Source organism: Schistocerca piceifrons, chromosome 1 (assembly GCF_021461385.2).
Source record: "Schistocerca piceifrons isolate TAMUIC-IGC-003096 chromosome 1, iqSchPice1.1, whole genome shotgun sequence".
Lineage (NCBI taxonomy): Eukaryota > Metazoa > Arthropoda > Insecta > Orthoptera > Acrididae > Schistocerca > Schistocerca piceifrons.
Window position 1 is genome coordinate 1,163,724,281 of NC_060138.1, and position 21,441 is coordinate 1,163,745,721.

General features: G+C 42.3%; 1 protein-coding gene across 1 annotated transcript in view; it reads left to right on the forward strand.

Annotated features, from left to right (window-relative positions):
* LOC124778838 overlaps nucleotides 1-21,441 on the forward strand; it is a 326,007-nt gene that overhangs the window by 156,442 nt on the left and 148,124 nt on the right. The window lies entirely within an intron of this gene.

The window sequence follows — 21,441 nt, forward strand, 5'->3', positions numbered from 1 at the left end:
ACGTTACACTAAGGTTACTGAAAGTCATTTTTTACATTATAAAGCTTCAGTTACTGTCAGTTATTTATTTAACCAGCAACTTCATGTAACTTTTCTTTCAAAATTTAGTATTTCAGATTAAGTAAGCGTAAACTCAGTGTTTTCTGATTCATTTATTTGTTCGTGAAGTGTTATGTTGTGGAAAAGCGTAACAACCCTCTGTTGCACGCCAGTGATTATTTCCATAATTTTCTTCGCCATTATCTTTGGATATTCTTTGCCCTAGTAGACTGGCGACTGTTTAATTATTCCTTTTTTGCTGATCAGTATTTTTTGCATTAAATATTACGTGGTACCCTTTTTCCCCACTGTGAAGTTCGTGAGCAGTTGCACTATATTCCACCACTTCACTATTGTCAATATTTAGATTAGCTTTATATTAGATTATTCCTTCAGAAGAGTATGTTGTACACTTTGCTCCTACTAATCGGCATTATTTTCCTTCGGTAACGATAGCCTTACTCACTTTAAAATGTAATTAGGCACACGCGATCACGGTCATATATATCCCAATCCAATAGACCAATTAGAAAGGGGGAGGTTACAGATTGTCCTCATTTTGGAATACTGGAGTGTCCACAACATACTTATCAAGAAGATGATCAAAGCGTACCACCTGGTCGCCGAGAATGTTGAAATAAATACCCTGCTCTGCATCCACTATAATCTGAATTAAAGGGACTAACTTATTCTACGACGAAAACCCCCAAAACAACACGGAGCCGCCTTCGGTGCACTCGATGCCTTCCATCACATGAAAAAAATGCCAAACAGCCCCTCGTCGCTTCACACAGCATGCCTCCAGCCAGATATTGCTATCTAGTTTTTGTATCGTTTGGGCCATTGAAGACGTGCCGTCTTAACAAATGGCCTTTGGAACGGCAATACTCTTGTCTTGGTTACCAACATATTTTTTTGTTTATTATGTCTGTATGTTTCGGGCTAATCCATCATCAGATCTGTGTTGTGAAAGATATGACAAGATATGGAAGGCATACATTGTAACAACACAGCGAAACTGAGAAACGTACCTGTCAGAATCGGTACAAAATATCCTGTCACCTCCTACTCCATTCCGCAACAGCATCAGTGTCTCAATTAACAGAAGCAATTCAATATTGCACAAAATAAACAATTTCGCGTGTAGGTGGCGTTAGTGACAACAGGCAATGTGTTATATGACAACGCTTGCTAATCAAGTACATGTATTTTTGACAAAGGAATTGGATTGTAATACAGTTACATTGTTACATTACACATTGCTTGATTTTGGACATACAGTTCGAAATCGCTCAGTGTATAAATTTCACCAGTGCTACAACGCGCTTCAGAATTACATATTGCTCAATAAAAGTAAACATTAAAAATGTGGAATGAGCGAGGAACCCTGACATTTATGGCTTATAGAAGGTACTGCTTGTAACATCGAGATCAGTCATTACCATTGCACTCTGAAAGCTGTCAGTAATTGCAGTTACAAATTGCTACAACCAATGACACAGATGTACCGCTTCAGACTGTTGGTTTTGAACCTAGAAATACAGCATATACACGACAGTTCAATAAACCAATTTCAACCAGTGGTCTTTTGTCAAATACTCTTGCACCAATTCCTGGTAGACATGAAACTGTTGTGAGGGGTTAACTGACAATTAGTATGTTACCTCAATACGACTGGGTCAACGCAATGTCAGGAACAGCAAAGCAAGGAGGAAACCAAATAGACACACATTTATTCGAGCTTTCAATCTCAGAAGAACATAATACAAAGAAAGTTACGAAAAGGCTTCAGACCAGAGGTCCAAAGACTCCGGCTGCAGAATCACTAAAGAACACCAAAATATCAGAAGTGCAAGGCCCATGTTAATATGCGGGAACGGGCTTTAGCGCTCCGATGCGACGTGGCAGTGAACTTCGAATTCGGTCAGGTACGGCGCGATAATTTGTTTTCTTGCTTTGCGAAATAAGAGTACTAGAGGATAATATTTTTCATTTATACGTTTTGGGTGGCCCTGGTAGTTATGTGTATCTGGTTGCAAAACACAATTTGCAGTTTCGACCGTGTGACTACTATCAAGTGGAAATTAAGTTCCTCATTACGATCTTCTTGTGCGCATTGTACTCTTTGAATATCCTTGTAAATATGTTGCTCTCTTCCGTAATATTTGGTGGGGTAAATAAGGTACTGAAGTACACCAAAGCCAGATAGGGTAACAGAGAAAATAAGAGAAAGAAACTTGATTGCTTTCAAATTGTGTGATTATGTGTTTACGTATATTCTTACTGCTTATGAATCTGTATCGGAACTGCTCGATTTAAATACATTGCTAGTATTCTGCATTATTTTATTATTTTTGTTCCCATCCGTTTTTCGTACTCGTGCATTTCATGGAGACCACCGAAATATTCACTGACTTCTGCTAAAATATACTGTTTCCAGTACCTCCAAACAATGTGTGAACGCATTTGCGTAAGTACTGTTGTATTCTTAGCATTTACAACAGAGAATACTCCAGTCATCAAGACTATATAGCATACTCATCGATGTCTACATCCATACTCCGTAAGCCCCTGTGGAACGCACGGTACTCAGTGGCAAGAGCAACACCATTCAAAGTAGAATTACATACCCATTCCGTGACAGGATGAAATAAAGTTTAATAGCAGTACTGTCAAAAACTGCTAACATGGAGTCCTGCATTACATGTAAGAATGCACAGGAAACGAATACGAACAAAAATAAAGTAGGATAAAAGCAGTATAATTAACATGCATTTAAACTGAGCAGTTCACACACAGATTTGTATTCAGTAGCAAATATACAAAAGTTCACAGAACACCATCAGACGAAACTAGCTTCTATTTTGTATGAAACAAAAACAAATATGGAACCGTTTACGCCACCAAATATTTTGGACACGAGCAGAACACAGTCAGAATACGAACAACATAGTTACAATGCAATTCAAAAAGCACAATACACACGTGAACTCATAATCAGAAGCACAACTTGGTATCTATGAAATGAGAACAAACATGGCAGACTAAAAATCAGCCAATAAGAAAGCGAGATGATGGACTGATAAACTTGCAGCGCTCTAGGAGGCATGGCAGCGAACCAAGGTCGTGTTACCGAAAGTCCCTATACGAGATTCACCACAGTCTAATAAATTCAGTCACGACACTCTCTGTTATCGTTTGACAGCTGGAGCGACACTTGTGCTCCAAGAGGCGAGAAAACTCACGTTCATATGCGCCGTAAGGGCAATATTCATTTTTAATTACTTCCTACCTAATTAACGAAATAGTTGTTATAATTGTGCGTTCGCTGCATTAGTAAATTACCAATTAAACCAGCCGAATTATACTGATTCAATGACATAAGCTACAACTTATTCATGAAGAAATGTTTCCGAATATGTGTATATCTACAGCTAACTCCGCTGAGAGCAAGAGAATGCAAACATATATCTCATGCATGTGGAGACTATGTTCCTTTTTTTCTATTGTTATCATCATAAGCACTTCCCATTTTCATGCAGTCTAATGATTTGCACTTTCTTACGCTTCAGTTGGCTTCTAAAAAAACAAATAATTTTGTAAATGTAATTAATTTTGCTTCAAAATAGAACGTCTTGAAGATTCCTGCCGTTTGTGGCTCAAATGTAGCAACAATTGTGGAATTGGTTTCTTCTGTGCTGGGAAACAGTTGTGTAGGTTTTGACGATTTATTATCACTGTGTCTGTTACCCTCAAGCTACACCTGTGGTTGCTTAGTTCCTACATAAAATAATCTAGGTATTACATTCCATATAAATTTCCTATTTTGAAAGTCACTGATTTCGCTGAAAGCGCAGCAACAAAAATGCACTTTGTCTGGTAGATATAAAATGTCTTTCTGCAAAAGGGCAGGTCTTTCGGAGTTTACTAGTAATTTCTTTTTTTTAGTTTTAGAGGAAAACGACGCTATTCCGTAAATATCTTTACGTAATAAGAGAACAGTAAATGAATTGTTCTGTAATGCTGTAATGTACCGTTTCGTACCTTCTAGGGTCCTTAATAAGATAAAGAACGACAAATGTGGTGTCATTCTGTAGGTATTGCCGATTTTTATTTTTACTACATAGACTCCCTATTGTAAAGACTATGTTACAAGTCAGTATAAATATCACTATTCGGACTCACGCGATATCGTATTCAGAAGTATCACTTGCTGGCCGCTTGAGGCACTGCTATCGCTGTGGGTAATAAAAAGGCGTCGCACCGTAGATGTCTTCCGCAATGAATGGTCACGCCTGCGATGTAGGTCGTCGGTGGCAACAGGACGTGTGGAGGGATATCGTCCGGCAAGGCGCCGGGATGTAATAGAAACCGATGGTCGGTGACTTGTCGTGAAAGTCCTTTCCACCATTCAGTCACTTCTGCTCGTCGACCCAAATTACTACATTCATTCCCTAAAACTGACTACTAAATGCTCACCACCTCACTGCCATGACTTACATCAGCGGTGGAGTGTCACATGACCACTTGGTACCAGTTGTACACCATCTGCATCTTTCCAAACTGACCAAGATTCTCTTTCCATGGCTCAGCCAATATTCTATTTCATAAGCTTGCTTCCTGTTTATCTATCATTCTGCTCGTTCAGTTTTACTAATGCCGTGAAGTAACGCCCTGTAATTTGGAAATTTGTGGTAAGGACTATGACCTGCTGAGGTCATCGGTTCCTAGGCTTACACACTCATTAACCTAACAACCTAGCTTAAGGTAAGGACAACACACACATCCATGCCGAAGGGAGGACTCGAACCTCCTATGGGGGTTAGCCACGCGAACCGGGACAAGACGCCCTAGACCGCGCGGCTACCCCACACGGCTAACGCCCTCTAATGACGACTCATACTGGCATTTATACTCTACGACAAAAAAAAAAAACACCACTGAGGAATCATCCGAATGTAACGGAAATCGGTAGATGTGACGTTCAAGTACAGACAAATGATCACCGCTTCAGAAAAATTGGATGATTAATTCAAGAGGAAGAGTTTCTCAAATTGAGATAGTCAATAACACGTTTGTTCCACCTCCAGCCCTTATGCAAGAAGTTATTCGCCTGGGCATAGATTGAATTGATAGATGTCCTCCTCAGGGATATTGTGCGAAATTATGTCCAATTGATGCCTTGCTAGACGAGTACGAAGACTAACAGTAGAAACCCTCGCTCTGTGCGAGCTGCTATTATCTTGCTGAATTGTAAGCCCGGGATAGGTTGCTATGAAGGGCAATAAAACGAGACGTAGAATATCGTCGATGCACCGCTGTGCTGTGCCAAGGCTCGCATTTCAGCAAGATAATATCCGCCCCCAAACGGCGAGAGTTTCTACTGCTCGTGTTCATGCTTGCCAAATCCTATCTTGACCAACAACGTCACCACATCTCTGCCCAATTGAGAACGTTTGGAGCATTATGGGAAAGGTATTCCAACCAACTCTGAATTGTCACGATATAATAAACGGAATTTGGCCCCACATCTCTCAGGAGCCCTCAGGAGGACATCCAATAACCCTATCAATCAATGTCCAGCCAAATGGTGTGACGTTGCCCCGGTATCTTTCTTTTTTTCCTATGGCGTATTCTAATTTTTCATATCGTCTTCCGCCTCTTCACCAATTTAGCAAGCCGTTACGCCTTTCTGTTAACACACGAGAGAAGTGAGGTCGCAGTCGTGTCTACCTATACGCCACCTGTCATTAGTTTTAATGTTATTCGTGGTACAGTGTTACACATGCCTGATGCTGGATAGTCCGGACTACTTTTGTTGTTATGCCGATTTTTACATACTGCTGTTGCATCCATTTCATGCACACACATGGCTAGCACACCCACATCATTCAGACGGCCGCCAGTTAGCTGTAAATATCTACGATGTCCCACTGGCAGAAGTACGCTTCAAACGTAAACATATTTAGTAAGGAGGAGAGTAATCCTCTCAGATGAACTTACATGAAAAATTGTCAGTTAACTGAATATTTTGTAACATTATTGTATCGTGGTCAAACATGTGAAAACCTTGTAACAGGAAGTGGAAATATGTGCTGCAGAAGCAATACGAAATGAATGGCAACTGGAAAGCACTTATGGAAAGTCCATACTAAGAATAGGTTGAGGGAAGTCGAAGCCCTATGTAAAGCCTTTTATCAACATTGCATTTACATTAGAAAAACCAGCAGAGGGGATACACTGCAGAGGTTCGAAAAGGTATCTTACTCAAAGTACGGAGAAAGTTTGGTGTAACAGATAGATAGACATTCAGCGATCACAGGCCCTGCAGACCACGCGCTGTTTCCACAAACTGCCTCCATTCCTTTCTGTTTTGTGCCCGATTCCTCCAGGCACAATTCCCAGGGCTGCTAGGTCCTTCGCCAGGTCATCCATCCAGCCCTGCCTTGGTCGTCCAATGGGACGTTTGGTGATTGGTTTTCCCGCTAGTGCCATCTTCACCTGTCTTCCATCTGGTATACGGGCCACATAGCCCACCCATTGTATTCTTTTGCTCTTTATCTTCTGTGGGATAGGTTGTCGCATCAGAAGGTAAATTTCCTCGTTTTTCCTCCTCCTCCATTCTGCTTTATCTAAAACGGGTCCCCATATCTTCCTCTTTACTCTTGTTTCAAATATTACTAGTTTTTCCCTTTCTCGCTTAGTCATGCTCCATGCTTCTGAACCGTACATTACTGCTGTGCATATCACTGTGTTGTAGATTTTCATCTTAGTGTTCACTGAGATCGATTTAGAGCCAAGCGTCTCTCTGAGGGTATACATGAATTTCGTTCCAACTGCTATTCTTTCCTTGATGTCCATTTTTATGTTGTTGTCCGTGGTAAACCACGATCCCAAGTATTTGAACTGGTCTACTCTCTTGAACCTCTTGCCATCTATCTCAAGAAATTCTATCTGCTCTTGTCTTCTTCCTAATTGCAATTGGTGTAACAGGGGAAATGATTAATACGGGATAAGAAGAAATAAAGGACAGCATTACATCATTCCGAAGCCAGAGCGGGTAAGAGATCAGGAAAAGACAGATAAATATACATGTTAACTCTCAGATCATATGATTGATGAATAAAGTGATATATATTTCTCCATACGAAAATTTTCTGAATAAAATCATCAGATTCCTTTTCGTCCCAATAAGGAGTTCTTTATTGATCTCCCCGCCGAAAGGTATGAGTAGGTATGAGATTTTACGTCAACTTCTTCAATTCAGTTACAATTAAGTTTTCTGTAACTGTGGAAGTAAAAATTGTATCTCGTTTATGGCTATACTTTTGTTTTCGTTGGCCGTTACGGTTTTTGCCCTACGGTAGGTTTAATTCCAAACGGATGTTCTTGTTTTCTCAGACAGTTAGACACCAGTCCACCAACGTCCGGTGCAGAGGTAAAGATGTTCGTCCTGTGGGTAGTGTCCACTTGATGTTGACACTGTTGCCTCATTGGCAAGAGCGGAGCAATACTACTGCATTGTCCGTTGTACACAGAGACCTCAGCAAACTCTCCGGCGTTGTTTGCACGCCGGTCTGTCTGGGTCCTTCAGCCGAGACTTGAGAGCTCCTGGCACTACCCTTCATATCGATCGGTCTCCGCTGCTTCACGGGTAAGTGCTGCTAATAATTGTTTCTGCGCCAAGGAACGGCCACGGACTCGCAGACATGTGAATCCGTGCTATGAAAGGTGATTACCAGCCACGGTAGCATAGTATCAAACGTCCCATCTGTCTGCTTAGGACTTGTCTGGGTACCTTCGTTTGGTTTACAAATAATTCCATGGTGGATTCGCTATCGAGACTGAAGTACAGAAATATTGCACAATAATCCAATATGTATAACATTCGTTTGCGACCAACTTTATAGTATAGTATAAAGTATAAAGCGGCAAATCTGTAAGGACTATTTACAATATTACACTACTCAGAAAAGTATAAATTTTAAAAAAGACGAATAAATTAATATTATTAGAAGAAAAATTCCGTTTTTGGAACTGAATATTTATTTTATTTTTAACCAAACCCGTCTCGCTTATTCATACGAGACATGATCAGTGATTTTTATTTTTGTATTCTTTTTGTATGTCAAATGGCTCTTCTGTACGCACTAGACCCACAGAGTAGATATTTACAGTTGATAGTGGATCATATTTATACTTTTCACTATACGTAACCTTTCGTATTACACACTGAACATGGGCTTGCTCATTTGTCGTAGGATTAAATATAAAATGAGAACCACTGATGTAACTTAGTATGAATAGACGAAACATGTTTCGTTAAAAATAAAATAAAAATCCAGTTGCAAAATACGGAATTTTCTTATCTAGATGACTAGCATATTTGAATGGCTGCAAATATTAAAGGTCGAAATGACTAAAGATCAGAGTTTAACGTCTCGTGGATGACATGGTCATTAAATTAAATATTGACCATAATGGGAAAATCGCTTTATTTCTCAAAGTACCCATTCCGATATCCATATTAATTATCTGTCCGCCCCTGGTAGCTGAGTGGTCAGCGCGACGGAATGTCAAACCTAATGGCCCGGATTCGATTACCCCCCGGGTCGGAGATTTTCTCCGCTCAGGGACTGGGTGTTGTGTTGTCCTTATCATCATTTCATCGGCATCGACACGCAAGTCGCCGAAGTGGCTTCAACTCGAAAGACTTGCACCGGGCGAACGGTCTACCCGACGGCAGGCCCTATCCACACGGTATTTCCATTAGTTACTTTACAGAAATCGTCATCTTCGGACGTGTAATCATTATTGATTTTCTCTTATTATGATTTATTGTAATCGTGTGTGGAAGGAATCAAGAGGGCCACAAGCATGACAGATTGCTTTATGTTCTGAAACTATGTTACCTTCTTAATTTGACATTCCATTTCTCCTTCTACGATCAACAGTAATAACTGGTATCTCGGAATTCCTATGTTGCCCAAATAAGCAGATTTTCTTTTCCCTATTATGAGCCACAACCTCTTTTTTCATTTGCCGTAAAATTTTTTATATGTTATTCCCACTATCAGTACGATTTTTAGCAGCCGAGGATAGATTCAGATCTCAGATGTTGTTTACTTTCTCATACCGGAAAATTTCAACGTCTTGCCTTTCGAACCACTATCGATCATACACAGCATTTTAACTGTTCAATGCTGGCAGCTAGTCTGAAATCTGTATTAGCGAGCACATACTTAAATTCCAAAAAATGTAATACGAAAAACTTATATAATGTCCAGTCACACATAGCAATGTGCCAAATCAGTATCAGTTGCCAAAGTACGAAAAGACAAGGGGATATGAGCAAATAACTCCTTCAGTCTTATCACAAATTTTGTTTTACATTATCGGCATCATAATTGCAACACCATGAAAGTGGTATACAACAAAACTCAAACTGGTATGAAATATACTGCGAACTTCGACGTGAAACTTACTGAGTCTATTTGTGGGTGTTGCATACTACTATTGAATGGAAATGGCCATGTAGCCAAAGAACACTAGAACTTTGTTAACATAACACTTCAAACAAATTCAAGATACAGCAGCTTCAAGTAACCCAAGTAAAACATCGTCCAGGTGTTATACGAGAATACCACGATAGACACTAACAGTTTCTCAGAACGCACGACCCAGATCGTTAAGGCTAATCGCAGTCACCAAGTTAAGTATACCTGTCTGTCCTAAGGGGACTTTCTGGTCTATAAGTTTCAAACAAACTACTTATAATTGCATATTTAGATACTTTATATTATGGAGGATATGGGGGCGAAACAGTTTTGCCCGTAAAGTAACGGACATAGTCGAAATACGCGGTCATCAGACCCGCAGTCCCGCGTCGTCGACCGCCTACGGACGACGCTCAGAGGCAATCAGACCTGTATGCGACTCAAAATTATACCATCGGCGGGATTCGAACCCGGGATATAAAACGTTTTGATTATGAATCAAAGACGCTACCACTTTTTTTATTTTTTTAAATCTCATTTTGTTCGATATTTTTCGTTGCATTTGTTCGGTGCGGATGTCCCATGACATGCCTTCAAGTGCCGGCCGAAGTGGCCGTGCGGTTCTAGGAGCTACAGTCTGGAGCCGAGCGACCGCTACGGTCGCATGTTCGAATCCTGCCTCGCGCATGGATGTGTGTGATGTCCTTGGTTAGTTAGGTTTAATTAGTTCTAAGTTCTAGGCGACTGATGACCTCAGAAGTTTAGTCGGATAGTGCTCAGAGCCATTTGAACCATTTGCGTTCAAGTTCAGTGTTCAGCCGTTGACTCAGTTTTTTATTACAGAGGGCAGCTAACCCTCTGACCAAACACGCTGAGCTACCGTGCACGCGCAGCTCGTCATGTTATTTCCTTCGATTCACATCCCCACAAGCTCCTCAAGTACCGCAAGTCTGAAAGTCTCGAGACGCTACGCCCCTAGACCATAACTGAGTTTAAATAACACGCCTTGACTCACAAAAGGGACCCAACGAACCCAACGAAGCGAACAAGCGTCTGGTCATTGATGGCGGGATGGGGAATGTCTGAGCCACGTGCGAGATTCGTGACGCGTCATAAACCTTAGCAAACCGGGTCCTTTGCAGCATGTCCAGGGTTCGGAGTCGATAGTCACAGAGCTCTGCTCGGATCCGTTGTAATAAGCGCCTACTGTTAAGGGCCACTGATCGCCGCAAGTCTGCTGTAAAATCAATACCCGGACATCGTATCACGTCGCAGAACCTGCAGGGGAGCGAAGCATCCACCGGACAGCCCACGGCGTATGGGCAGTGCGCGAGATTTGCCAGCATTAAGGACGCAGTCCGAAGCAGCACCTTAGGACTCCACCCAGTCCAGCCCTGCCTGAACATCGTTGCCGTTGCGCAGGAAGAGGACCAGCTCGTCCGCTTAGGCCGTGCAACAAAAAGTGTGTCCGCCAAGAGTCATCCCGGTGAGGCGTTGGCCGAAGCCGCGTAGTAACGGTTCCATGGCGAGAGCGTACAGGAACGCAGAAAAAAGGCATCCTAACCGTACCGATTGTTGCACGAGGATTTGAGGCGTTAGACGACCATTCTACAGAACCCTAGATGTCGCGCCCCGGAGTAGATACATTATGACCTCCACAAAGCTGTCTGGAAATCCAATTCAAATGGTTCAAATGGCTCTGAGTACTGTGGGACTTAAGATCTGAGGTCATCAGTCCCCTAGACATAGAACTACTTAAACCTAACTAACCTAAGGACATCACACAAACCCATGCCCGAGGCAGGATTCGAACCTGCGACCGAAGCAGCAGCGGGGTTCCGGACTGAAGCACCTAGAACCGCTCGGCCACAACGTCCGGCTGGAAATCTCATATTGCGCATCACCGCTGTCAGATAGAAGCGATCAACCCTGTCGAAGACCTGACTGAAATCAAGGGAGGCAGAACCCCAATGATGCGACGTGTCCGCACACGCGCTGTGTTGTCACGGTATCGACATAATGCACTCCGCATGTTGTGATCACCTCTTAAAGAGGGCTGATCGTGGGGCACCACGTATAGGGCGACCTTCCTGAGACGCGCTGCCAAAAGCGGGGTAAAGATGTTCATACCACAGTTCAGGAGCGACAGGGAGCGATAGTCACTGACAGAAGCTGCAGATGTCGGTCCAGGCAGGTGTCAGTAATGAACCGTCAATTAGGGCGGCTCACAAACAACAACTCAAGCACACATGTTATTCCAAAACATTATAGTGGAAGTAGGGGCCAGGAGTTGCTGGTGAAATAACACACACTGCTAAAGATACCTTTTTATTTCAAAAGACTTATTCAATAATAAATTTTTACGTCTGGCATTTTTTTTAAAAAATAATTTCAATAACACTTTCCAATATCTGACAAATTTTCTTTATAAAAAGGAGATTGCAATGTATGACGTTAACAATGTCCCAATAATAAGATTTTAAACTTGACGTATATATATAAAAGACAACAATTTAAAAAAACTCTTTTAAACAGCTGGCAAATTTTCTCTATGTAAAGATATTGCAAGCTATGACGTTAATAACTTTCCAATAATAAGATTTTAAACTTATCATATGTAACACTTCCTTAAAAAAACCTCTAAGTAGCTAGTTTGTACTAAAGTTAAAACAGTTGCCTCTTGCCAATTAAATAGCTTATATTCCACCTGCTAGTTGTTAGAAGATAAATGTGAATAAGCCGGCACACAAACCTTCACATTAAAGGCAGTTCCCCCCAAAATTTTCCTTAGCTCGGTGAGGGAGTGACACGCCTAAAGGGCCCCAGATTACAATAGTCGGAATAGTTATTGGTGGTCTGCAGGGCCACAGTAGATCAGCCCCAAAACTTTCATTACAAGCCACCATCTCCCCGATTCACCCAAAACCAGAAGATGTAGCAAGGGCGGTGTGTGCACAGACTCCGAACTACAGAGACACGCGACACCGAGCCTAAATCACCCAATCGAGCTGTGAATGAAACGGCCCGACCAAGGAAGCAATTACCAAACGAAAACTGTGGTGAGAAGACCCCCAACAAAACCACTGGTGAAGAAACTCATACACTTCACTAAAACTTGAAAAACCCCTTTATATAACGCTGTTACATAAAAACACTACTCAACGTCTCACACTCCACCACAGCGCAGGGAACATGTTGCACTTCCAAATGCTCGTCAGAGCCAACTGCTGTCAGTGGTTTCAACGGCCGATAAGAAGACATACGGCCCCACGCGCTGATCTCCTGCACCACGGCTTCTAAGCTTCATAAGCTTCATAAGCCACGTACATGCGGGTAAGGCAGACTTAGCCCCTGACAGACAAGAGGTCGGGCAAAGCACATGGCGAGCAGTTGACGACCCCAACAACAGGGCCCCGCTCGCGTCACCACCTCTCTCGGTCACCGCCCACTACGTACTCCACCATCGTCATGCCACCGAACACTTGCTCCACCTCCCGCCAGAGGGCGGTAGCGATCCAAATAGCGCGCCAAACCGAAAGCGCCACCTCAAACACTAGACGCGAAGCGAAAGCACTCCGCCTGGGGCGCTTTCCGAAGAGCCGGACACAACTACGGCTCAAGTAATTGGCAGTAGTTCCTGTAAAACTTTAAAGGGAGGAGTCCTGGAGACTTGAGACGCGCTGGCCAGTGTAGCTGCAGTGACCTCAGTCAAGTCCTCAAGTAACGCCATTTGCGCGTCCCGCGGTAATGTGCCATACTCAAGGCGAGAGATTTCTTCAATCGCGTCTGGTGGATGTTGGTGGTCCGCAAACAGTTGACTATAGTGAGCGTGGAGAACATTTCCGATCGCACGTCGTGTTGCGACACAGCGACCGTCGGCTAAATTTACAGCATGAATCAGCACCTGTCGCCGATGCCTGTGTTCCACGATGGTGTGATACATCGACGGCCCTACGTGGTCCATTGTTTCCATGGTGCGCGCACGAGCAATTGTCCTTCCGAGGTGCTGCCTCGTGAGTGCTGCGATCCGCATTTTTGCGCGTTTCATTGGTCGCTGATGGGCAGGTGAGTGCGCCATTGCGGAACAATCACGCAGTATACGGTAATAAAAATCTAGTGAGCGGCGATATCCCTGGCGTGCCCAGTCAACACCTTCCTAAGAAACCGGCTAGGCGCATAGCAGCCATCATGAGAGTGCGGTCAGGTAAGCCTCTCGTCGACGAACGGATGACGTCCACGTTGCCTCCATGAGCTGTCAGTGAATGTAGGGGTGTCACATTTAGTTTCCAAGGGCCTTTGTAACGCCGGAAATGCATATACTCCTATTTCCATCTATTGTACTATTATTTTTTTCCCTTGTTTTGTTACCTCAAGATATGACATTTCTGTCTCTTTATATATTGTAATTGTTTTACTGTTTGTATATATATATTTATGCACTCATGTCGATGTATAATTGGTTTGTTTCGTAAATATTATTTGTATTTTTACGCTGGGTCTTGCCTAGGGAAAACTGCTATCGAACGATTACGTCGATAGGTCGTGTGACGAATCAAAGTGTGTAGGATCTTTGGTAGTGTTAACTCTGCCGCGTGGAGCGCGGGCAGAACAGTGAGAGTGTGGCGGGAGTAGCGAGTGGAGCAGGTGTGTTGTGAGAAGCTCCCGCGAGTTGCCGCGCTTTCGGGGTTTGGCAGCATGTAATTGCGCTCGACTCGCGATGATAGTTTCTGACATGGTGTCGCGGACGGGAAGCATTAGCTGGCGCACATCAAGAGCCCGTTTCGCCTGGTAACCGTGTCGAGAAGAAGGCGCGCCAACATCCAGCTTCTGCAACAGCGACGGCCGACAATGAGTGACTGTCGCCACCTCCTCGATCGACGGCTTCAAACCTTCAATCAACCAACAAGGAAGACTAAAAGCACGTAAAGTTTCAGAACTGTATGGCAGACCTCAGCTTTTCAAATTGTTCCATTTGCCTCGCAAAATTACAGCAACTTAGCATGAACCTTTGTTGCTCATTGTCCCAATTGCATTGCCAAGCAGGGTCCCTTCCTTTTCCGAAATGAACCCGAGTGTCGTTGAAATTCAAACGCCAGCATTAAAATAATATGATTAGATTTCACTGCTTTAATTTCAAAGTTCAGTAGCTGGCTACAATATTTAGGTTACACGAGCACAAATTTAGAGTGCGAGTTTTGTTAGCATAATTTAGCTTACCTGTGACTGCAGCTCAGCTTGGTACGTACTAAATTTTACTATTGTTAACAGTTCAGAATCATTTAATTCAAGTTCAAAGTTAAATCTCTCGTTTCTAAATTGCGTAGAGTCAAGTAATTTTTGAAATGATTGTTGAGGTAGTCCAAGACTAACCGTATTTTACTGAATTTCGATGTGCTTCAGAAAGAAAGCTCACTATTCACTTCAGTCACTAAATTAACTTTCGATTTTCCGGTTATTAATTCTTTTGCTAAATTAAGTCAGGGTGTAGCGAAATTTATTACTTCTGACAAACTTTCAGTTTTCACACTACACGTGTCAACCTTCAGTTGCCACGCTTCTAGTGCTAATTATATGTGTAATAACCTTTCTTTTTCAGTTACTATAGTAATTATCCTTAGGACTGGCGACCGTGATTTCCCCCAAATCTCAAATACCTAATTACCGCTAGTTAATTATTAACGTAACGGCTGCACATTTACCTTCTTTATTAACTTTACCCCTTTTCAAAATTAATTTCCACCAGTTTCATTAGCACATTTCCTTTCATTTAGATGTAACCCTTTCCTCCCTCTTTACCGACAGGTTAACTTCGGTGACGATTGCTTTTCCAAAACTCCCATTAGGTACACGCGGTTTCATTTTTCACTGTCATTAAGGTCGGTAAGTGAGGGGGAGGTTACACGTGGCGACCTGGTGACAGGACAATCTTCAAATTTGAGGTTGTTCTGGACACGAATTTTGCATTGTGCAAATCTCGTAACAAAGTACTGGTTACGTACAGGCCGTTACGTCAGCGAGAATAAGTAGTGGGAGTAATCCTAATTACATTTGAGATTTGTCATTTATATTGAAAATTATTAAAATGAGTGAAGGCAACAATTACCAAAATTTGGTAGACTTGGATACGGAATAATCGGTCGAACAGTGGGAAACGCGCACGGCGGTTCCCATTGTTCAGGGGCAGTCGCCTAGCATGAAAGACGCGACCGCCGAAACGCAACAAAGAGCAGAAATGGAATTCCAAACTTTAGAAAATGTTTCGGAATCGGAAGCGAAAATCAAATCTGTACCCCTTGATGATGAATACGGGGGAACATGTATAGAGGAACCAGCTACGGAAGTAAAACCGGTAGTCTCCGGGAATTTAACTGATTTATTGAATGTTTTGATTAATGAAATCAAGAGTCAATCGGCAGAAATTATAGCTCTGTCTGCCAAGCAAGAAGCTCAGTCTGAAAAGATTGAACGAAAGCTAGACAATCAGAACAAAGCTATTAATGTTGTTAACAACAATGTTGGAGTTGTTAATACAAAAGTTGATAAAATCAAAGAAGATATTGTTGTAATTAATACCGAAATCGGTAATCTTAAACAGGAAATAATAGGCGTTCAGGCGGAAATTGCGAGCATAAATACTCGTTTTGATTCCGAAATTAGCAGAATCGAGAAAAGTGTAGGAGAAGCAGTTGCTCCGATCATCGAGAATAAGGTGACGGAACAAATTCAATTAGTGAAAAAAGAGGATCAACAGAAGGTGGAAACTTTAAAGGCTTTAGTGTCCGAAGTAGACACTAAAGTGAGGGAGCAGGCTAATACCTGCGAAGAGAAAAAGAGGGAAGTGGAAACGCTTGCGACAACCACTTGCCAAGTAATTACGAGAGTGTCGGAATTAGAAAAGAAACTTGACGAAAAACAGAGCTATGTGCCAATCTGTGCACATAGTTCGGAATTGTTGACGAAAGAGGAGCGGTTCGACCCCTTGAAAAAAGGCGGTATACACGCGACGGATTTCATTAAAAATTGTGAAAGAGTTTTACCCAGATCATGGACTAATGAGAGAAAAATTAATGCGGTTATTGATGTGCTGGCTGGTGATGCCAAGCGTTGGGGCTTAAACCTCGACATTACGAACCTGACTTTTGACGAGTTTAAAAATTTGTTTCTGGCTGAATACTGGTCAGAGCAAAAACAGCAAAGTGTCTGGCGCGAATTTGTCGTATCGAGGCCTTACGATGCGAATTCGCGCGGTTCGATGAGGGAGTTTTGTGAGGGCTGGATCCGCAAGTTGGAATATTTGCGTGATCGCCGCACGGAATCCGAAATAGTCTGGGAACTCTACAAGAAGCTTCCAGATGATACAAAACGCTACGTAGGAACAATCAATGATTTCCTGGAAAGAGTTGAGGACGAGGACAATTGGCGCAATAATCGCGACAGTGGTAGAGGCCGTGGTAACAACAACGGGTACCACCCCAACCATAACAACGATAACCATGGGAATAATGCATACCGCAGCAATGACAATAATGGTTCGGACCGTAATAACAATCGGTACAATGCAAATAATAACCGGAATGACGGAAACCAGTATCATACTAGCGTGATACGGGCTGCGCAGAATAGTAATAACGCCAGAGGGTGTGACCAGCCGCCTCAGCAGTATCCGGGGAGCGTATCTGCTGGGACGAGACAGGGAAACCATTAGCCGCGCCGGTGAGGGGCCGACCGGGCGTGGAGAAAGTTTGGCGGCCCAATAACAGGAGAAAACCCAGGTGTCGTCGTTATGAAAATTCCGTGTGGAATAATCAACGGCGGGAGAGTGTGCCAGTGTTAAGAGAAAGGAGTGCGCCCACAAGTAGTAGATCAGCTGTATACACGGCAGTAGAAGGTACATTCACTGTCAGTGAGAACAATTTAAGTAGTGTTCCGGAAATCGATTATAAGGTGCCAGCTGTAATACCCACAGCGGAACTGGAGATTGAGTTTAAGAATGATTCGCAATTGTTGAGAGAAGATCAGATGTCGGATAAAACGTCCGTCATCGAGCGAGGGGATGCAGAGAGGGATGAGGTCTGGTTAAGGCAGTTCGGTCGCTTATACGACGAACTAAGAGATTATAGGGGTCTGTGTGGGAGAAGTGTTTATGGGGAGCGCGTGCAGTATTTGCCGCGTCTCGTCCCACAGGAAGATAGTATTTGTGAAGTGATGGAAAGTTCTGGCCCTAACCGGCAGACTTTACCAGAAATAGTTGATGTTAATGGGGAGCACGAGCAAGATTCGTCGTGTTTCGTCCCGCAGGAGTTAGAAGTTGAAGTAGTAACGGAAAGTTCTGGCCCTAACCGGCAGACTTTACCGAAAGTTATAGTAGTAGAAGTAGCCGACCCATCCGACGCAAACCTCCAGTTTAAACATTGCGAGAGTATTAAGGAGAAAGATTACGAAAATTTTAGTGATAGCCGGACACGATTGGTAGAAAAGCACGTAGATTACAGCGTGTATGAGGTTAGAGCTGACGTTATACGGTCAGACGGTAGCAGTGTGGGTTGCGCAGATCCAGAGGAAGTAATTTCAGATGCTACTGGGCACATTCTTCCAGGTAGATTGGCAGATGAGATCAATCTGACCAAAGTGGAATCAACGAAGGTGACAATTAGTGAAGTGATAGCAAAGCAGCACTCACTAGTTGACGAGTTACAGGAAAAGGTTTCGGTATTGGAGGCGAAGCTACAGACTAAGCCTCAGGACAAACGTGTTGAAATTAAAACTGTATTTGAACAGAGGCTGAAAAAGCCGCCAGATAAACTGGATTTAGGATCAAAGCCGGATGGTTTTTTCTGGAATGACCTGGATATAGACGAGGATTTACTGTGGGAAAATAAAGAAACAGTCGAGGACAAGTGTAGACAGATAGTAGTGTCTGTTAATATGCACGACCTACAACTAAACGTGTTGATTGACACCGGGGCAGAATTGAGTGCTGTATCTGGGAAAATATTTGAGTTACTGAAAGACAGACCTGGCATCGTAGTTATGCCAGTAACAGGAGTGAAAATTATCGGTGCTACTGGGAAGGCCAGTAAACCGGTCACAAAACAGATTTTTGTCAACTTCGAGATATGTGGGGCACGATTTGAACAAGAGTTTGTCGTCGTGCCAGACTTAACTACGGAAGTAATTATCGGGTTAGATTGGCTATTAAAGTACCGTGCAGTGATTAACTGCGAAAGCAAAACTTTGACATGTATGTCACTAGATAAAACAATGGTAGTTGGTTTTGACGAGGCAGGAGACGGTGTGCATAGGCAATACCAGCCTATACACATTGTTAACTGGCCGGATGACATTGACATAGGAATGAGTTTGAACTGCCATAACATGAGGAATTTCGGCATTGACAAAAGTGTAGAAAGTGAATTGGAAGAGATAATCAAATTCCCTCCACGGATTAACATTAGTATTGGTGTGAAAAGGGATCGTTTGCGAGAAGTAATGAAGCTAAAAGGCGATGCTCGCATACGTCGTCATGACGCTAAAGCGCGTTTTGCTAAGTTTGCAATCGGAGACTTAGTACTTGTAAAAGCTCATGAGAAATCGAGCGAGATAGACAATGAAATCTCTAAATTTAAGTTTGTTTATAATGGACCATATAAAGTCATTGGTATACCTCACACAAATGCTTATTGCTTAGAGTATCCAAGCTCTGGAAAGCTATTAGGTATACGAAATATAATAGATTTGAAATTGTACCAACCTAGGATCGATTAATACCACACAATATGTAGATATAGAGTGTAAGATTTAAGGATGTGCCATGTGGTGATGATTTTGCCTGACCTAGAGGTCATTAAAGAAGTTGTAATTAATAAGTAATTTATGTTGATTAAATGATTTAAGAGTTACTGAATATTAATCAATTTAAAAATCCAAGCTGCTAGTTTAAGTTTTCAGCTGAGTCACAGTAGATTAAGCAATGTAAATATGATTTTGTAACTAGCTGTAAGATTTCATGAATATGTGTTTTACTAGTCATTGCCGATGTACTTAGACGCTGTTTTAAGTTTCAGACTAGTACATGCGTGTGATGATGGACAGTGTTGAGTTATCCACTGTGATAGTATTAAGGGACTCCTTGAGATTACTCGGGAGTGAGTTTTTCCTAAAGAATTCAGTGAAACGGACGTTCTGGAAACGCCGTCACAAGGGCGAGTGAGATCAAGCGTGCCGCACACGCGGGCGCAACAATACTGGCGAGGCGAGCCGCTGTCGGCTCTTGTGCCGCTGTTGGCTCTTGTGCCGCTGTCGGCATTCTTTGTACTTGTGAGTACGAAAGGCGGAATAGTTTTTCTTCCCGGACAGCTGATGTGAAAGAATTCTGCTGTCAATATTTATGTTTTTTTCGATCTACTGAATATTATTTTCTTGTTTAGCGTTAAGTGGAATCTCATGACGAGATATTAATTATGAAAAGGTTATGTAAAAATGTGTATTCTATGTAATTAATTATTAATTTGCGTATTTTGATCTACCTGTTTTTATTACCATGTACTCTGATTAATTTTGCAAATAGTATTCCATTTCTCATAGTGTTACGAATTTTAATGATTTTGGAATAGCTAAACCATTTTCTATATCTTCTATGAATTTTAATATGTTGTCAACCTGTTTTATTTTGTGCAAGATGACAGAGTGGAATAAGATTAGGAGTGTCCCCACTCAATTATTATGGTCTAAAAATTGATTTATGATTAATTAGACGAATGCTAAATTTTGTTGATGTTTTGAGCATATGCATTTCCGCTGTTTCTTTTTTGGGACATTTTCTGAGTCTGTTTACGTTACACGAACATCCTCAGACAATGTGGGGCACGTGTAACGCCGGAAATGCATATACTCCTATTTCCATCTATTGTACTATTATTTTTTTCCCTTGTTTTGTTACCTCAAGATATGACATTTCTGTCTCTTTATATATTGTAATTGTTTTACTGTTTGTATATATATATTTATGCACTCATGTCGATGTATAATTGGTTTGTTTCGTAAATATTATTTGTATTTTTACGCTGGGTCTTGCCTAGGGAAAACTGCTATCGAACGATTACGTCGATAGGTCGTGTGACGAATCAAAGTGTGTAGGATCTTTGGTAGTGTTAACTCTGCCGCGTGGAGCGCGGGCAGAACAGTGAGAGTGTGGCGGGAGTAGCGAGTGGAGCAGGTGTGTTGTGAGAAGCTCCCGCGAGTTGCCGCGCTTTCGGGGTTTGGCAGCATGTAATTGCGCTCGACTCGCGATGATAGTTTCTGACATGGTGTCGCGGACGGGAAGCATTAGCTGGCGCACATCAAGAGCCCGTTTCGCCTGGTAACCGTGTCGAGAAGAAGGCGCGCCAACATCCAGCTTCTGCAACAGCGACGGCCGACAATGAGTGACTGTCGCCACCTCCTCGATCGACGGCTTCAAACCTTCAATCAACCAACAAGGAAGACTAAAAGCACGTAAAGTTTCAGAACTGTATGGCAGACCTCAGCTTTTCAAATTGTTCCATTTGCCTCGCAAAATTACAGCAACTTAGCATGAACCTTTGTTGCTCATTGTCCCAATTGCATTGCCAAGCAGGGTCCCTTCCTTTTCCGAAATGAACCCGAGTGTCGTTGAAATTCAAACACCAGCATTAAAATAATATGATTAGATTTCACTGCTTTAATTTCAAAGTTCAGTAGCTGGCTACAATATTTAGGTTACACGAGCACAAATTTAGAGTGCGAGTTTTGTTAGCATAATTTAGCTTACCTGTGACTGCAGCTCAGCTTGGTACGTACTAAATTTTACTATTGTTAACAGTTCAGAATCATTTAATTCAAGTTCAAAGTTAAATCTCTCGTTTCTAAATTGCGTAGAGTCAAGTAA